Raw genomic sequence first — 4,921 nt, 5'->3', positions numbered from 1 at the left:
CTCATACATTTAAATTATTCACTGCTGGTTTTAACAGTAAACGACAAGAGACCAGGAAGATTGGCCATGTCCCAGCTCAAACTACAAGTGTCTGAAGTGTGGCATAGTCAGTATTCTGTTTTCATTAGGACTAAGACAGAGCTGTGTTTTCTCTAGTTGCATAATCCGCTACACTTACTTTTGCATCTCTCTTAGTATTAGTTATCAGTGTTAGGAGATTAAAACCAGTACTTGAGTCTTTATGATACATTGTTGTACAAGAAGTCTTTAACTTTTATTAAAAACTGTTCTACCATAAGAGAAAAATTAATCTGTAAGTGTTGGCTTGTTTCAGGTTTTTCTTCAGAGGAGATCAAGCTGGTAGCCTACGAGAGCTCTTAGCAGTGGTGTTTACCTAGGAGAAAGATGTCTAATACTGAGATACACCTTTACTCAAAGGTAAGAGGCAAAAGTTGCTGATTATAAGAAAGCAAATGTAAAGATGACATTTTTTTCCACACATTGAAGCTGTGGGCTAGGTGCACACATTATCTTTAAACCTCACTACAAAACATCCTATTTCACAGATGAGGGAACCACAGGAGAGAGACTGCCCAACCCAACATGCTGAGAAATGGCAGAGTCAAGATTTTAGACAATTTTTGTTTTATTTCAAAGTCTTGCATTCCATGAAACTATAATCCCCTATAACCCCACCATGGTTTTCACAGTGCCACGACATGATAAATACTATAGATATTGACTGATATGGCAATCAAAAGAAGTGTTTATCATTACAGTCACATACATGGCTAATGGAAATTTTTGTAACAGAAGAAATCCAAAATACATTAAGTTGTTGTTACAATGAATTCTGTTACTACACTATAAATCCTGTCTATTCTTTTCTGAAAGCTATTGTGGTACAAAGCATTTGAGGGAGAGGGTATAGCTCAGTGGTAGAGTACATGCCTAGCATGCATGAGGTCCTGGGTTCAATCCCCAGTACCTCCATTAAAATAAATAAGTAAATATAAATAAACCTAATTACCCCCCAACAAAAAAAGAAATAAAGTAAAAAAAGAATGGTTAAAAAAAAGAAACAAAACATTTGAAATTGCTTATTGAGAGTAAAAAAGGTCTTCTACTCAGTTTTGATCCAATTCCAAACCAAAGGAACTCTTGTGCTGGGGTTTGAAACAAAGTGCTGAAATGATACATGTCCCATGCTAGACTGTAAACCGCAGTCCCTTAATTCAGATGACCTCAAGGCTTGACCAGAGAGTACTCAGCTGCTTCTTCCGGTTACCTTTTCATGCTGGCTTGCCCTTAATATAGCTAATGCTCCCCAGATGTATCAGCTGCTCACTCTCTTTAACCCTCGCTGGTCTCGCATGCAACACATTGGCTGCTCTTCTCAGACACGGGGAAAGGAAATAACTCCTTAACAGAGAAAAACTGCAGATATTTTAAGTGCTTGCAGGGCATGACATTGCCATGCAGAGAAGGGTACCAAATGCATGTTTTTATTTTAAATGTTTTATTTTTGAATTTTTCCAAAAGCCACATAGAGAATAATATGATAAACTCCCCATGTGCCATTATCTAGCTTCAACAAAATGATTTGTATGCCTTACCCATATTTACCTCCCCAATTATTTTGTGGCAAATTCCAGACAACATTTTATTTTATGAGCAAACATTCCAGTATGTAACTCTAAAAGAAAAGGACTTATTTCTTTTTGTATAATACAACATCATGATTGTATCTTTAAAAATTAAGTATTCCTGAGTATCACCAAATATTCAGTGAGTGTTCAAATTTCCAATTATCACTTTAATGTCACCAGTTTTTCTAGTTTGAATCAGGATCCAAACAAGGCCCACATATAATGATTGGTTAATTTATTCCATTTAAATTTCTTTTCACCTATTGGTACCCCCCATCTTTTTTTTTTCTCTTTGTAATTTATTTGCTGAAGAAACTTGATTGTTTGTCTATAGGATTTTGCTGATTACATCCCTATAGTATAATTTAGTATGTTCCTCTTTCCTCTGAATTTTCTGTAAATTAGTCATTGAATCTAGAGTATTGACCAGATTCAGACTTGATTTTCTGAAAAGACCTTTTTTTAGGAGTTAATCTGTTCCTCCATCAGGAGACACCTAATATCTGGTTATTTTTCTCTTTTTGATGTTAGCAATAATTGATACTCATTGCCTAGATCCATTAATTCATTTTGGGTTACAAGAAAGTGATATTCCAATTCTATCTTTTTTTTTCATTTATTTGATGAAATACTGCAATAAAAATCTTACTCTTATCTACTATTTGATTACACAGTGATTGTTTGTTTTCAAAATAATGAGTTTTCAAAATAATGAGTTGAATCATTGGTGTCTTCTAATTGCTGATCAATTTTTTTAAGTATCATTATGAATTCATGGACTCAAACTTATTTGATATGTTTCAGTCTTTTGAAGGATTTTTTCTCATTGATCTGCACATTGTCTCATCTTTGACAGTCTGTGCAAGTTGATTCCCAAGACTTTGACATAAAGCTAGCAATCTTTGATAGCTTCCCTATCTGATGTGACAAGAATTTCCAATATGGTCTTGTATATTTCCTGTCCTGGACCTGGAATTAGCTATTTCTCCAAGGAGCTGTGGATCCTTTCAGAAGGAAATTAGATTTCAACCCTAAATTCTAGGTGCTGAAATTAGGTTTCAACACCAAATTCATTGTAGTATTTATTAATCATCAGTATTTAGGGGACTTTGCAGGTGAAAAAAATTAGAAAATAATTTTTTCAAGCAGAAAATATCATCGATTTATACTGATGCTTCAAATTGAGGACTAAAAGGTCTTTACTTAATCTCTTCTTTCTGAATCTGTTTTTCCTTTCCCCCTTTCCAAGAATCTTGCCTATGAAGGACACTGGATAATAGTATTATAATATCACAGAATTATACTTTATACACACAACATTTTTTGAATTGTGATACCATCACTACACCTATAATATCATTATTGAAAACTGTTAAATTTTTCCAGCAATTTTTGTTTTTAAGGCATATACTATTATGGATGTACTGCCAAAAAAAATTTTTTTTAAGTTACTTTAATTAGTTTCTGTGTGATTATGCAGCAACTAATTACTCTTTTAGATTCATTTATCTCATTTTAATCTCAATTTTTAGGGATTAAACTTTTTTGTTATATAAAATGCTTACATGGTTTCAAAGTCAATTCTATAAAGCAAAATATATTCAAAGCAGTCTGTCTTCCATCCCTGTTCCTTCATCCCATTCACTCTGTACCCTTGAGGAAGATCTCAACGTTAGGATTGGTACATTACGTACTACAGTTCTTTCCTTATTACCATCTTTTATTTATAGTGCTACAATTAACTGTATGCTAATGCTCACCACCAGTCCTTAGACTGCTGTATCTCCATTCACTTTAGTTGTCTGAAGGTTATTCTCTAGTAGATACTCAGGAATAACTCATGGGATATTGAAATGAGTTTGACTCTATTCTTGGAAAACAGAATATAAAATACTTGGCTCAGATTTTATTTTTTGGTTTACCCCAGAAAGCATAAAATTTTACTATTGAAAATTCTTAGCAATTTGACTTTCTTTCATTTATAAGTGACTTAGACTTTTCATCCAGATGTCAAAAGAATTTACTTATCTTCTTGAATGACTAAAATTTCATTAGGTTTTTCTTGGTGTTTTCATCCTATTTTCTCAGGTGTATCATGTGCCTTTTCAACATGTACTTTCAGATATATATATATATATTAATTTTAGTAAAGTTTGTCTTTAATTATAGATTTTTTTAATATTGTTCTCATTTTATTGTTTTGGTTTTCTTCTTTGAGGACTCTATACACATGCTGTTCCTTCTTCTCCTATCTTCCATAAGGCTAGATGTAGCAGAGATTTCCAGAGGGCTAATATCTGACTTGCACCTACAAAAAAACCCAACTTGAAGGGAGAAGTAAAATTTTAGAAAACGTAGTCCAAGGATAGAAGTTATTAACAAGATTGAGTTGACTGAGTTGAATACATGTCCTGTATGAGTCAGATAACCAAAAGGCTTCCTGTTTCCTAGTAATCTTATGTCCTCTTATTGTATTAAGTGGCCAAAATAAGAAATTACATAAAATTTACTATTGAATTTAAGATTATGCAGACTTTTCAAAATAAAGTTTATGCAACAGTCCCAGGAGAAATTATTTATAATTTATTGCTAGGCAAAGCTTTGATTTCTCTGAGAGCTATATTTCATTTTCTTGATGAGAATCATCATAACTAGGATTTCTATTTCCCCCTGACTGCTAAGAATCTGAGCCAAATTGTGCTCAGTCTTGCAATAATAAATCTAATTATGCAGAGATCTTTATTGCATGTGTGTATTCTTTAACTTGACCCCAGCTTTTACTTCAAAAGTTTTAAACTTTGGTGTCAAAGGACAAGCTTGCAGAGAACTTGAATTCAAAATTTAATGTGAATAAGCATTTTTTCTGGGAAAGTCTGAACACTTCATCAGATTCTGATTCTAAAAGGGCATCTGTGATGTTAAAACTACTGTTCTTATATTAATTATTTCATTTTATTTATAAAACAAAAGCTTCTGTTCTAGTTCAATTTTAAAATCTCAGTGACATATCAGAATGAATGATTTACTTTTGGAATCGTACTAAACTATTTTTTTTATCTTGACAAATAATTGTTAATAAACTGATGAATTTACAGTGCAGACCCCAATCACTGAAAATCAAGTCATGCCATTATGAGTATAGAGCATGTAATACAGTGGGGGAAATAAAACTTTTTTTTTTCTACAAATTCATCAGCTGGGTTCACCAACTATAGTAAGAAAGCTGACACCATACATGATCATTCTAAACAGTTTCCTCCAAATGTATTGTG

General features: G+C 32.8%; 1 non-coding gene across 1 annotated transcript; it reads left to right on the top strand.

Annotated features, from left to right (window-relative positions):
• Window positions 1–921: 921 nt before the first annotated feature.
• On the top strand, window positions 922–993 carry TRNAA-AGC. The gene has a single exon. It is a non-coding gene; the product is annotated as a tRNA-Ala (tRNA).
• Window positions 994–4,921: the final 3,928 nt, after the last annotated feature.

The sequence above is a fragment of the Camelus ferus genome, chromosome 7 (genome assembly GCF_009834535.1).
Source record: "Camelus ferus isolate YT-003-E chromosome 7, BCGSAC_Cfer_1.0, whole genome shotgun sequence".
NCBI lineage: Eukaryota > Metazoa > Chordata > Mammalia > Artiodactyla > Camelidae > Camelus > Camelus ferus.
The sequence above is the reverse complement of the archived record's forward strand: the minus strand, read 5'-3'. Positions and strand labels throughout refer to the sequence as shown.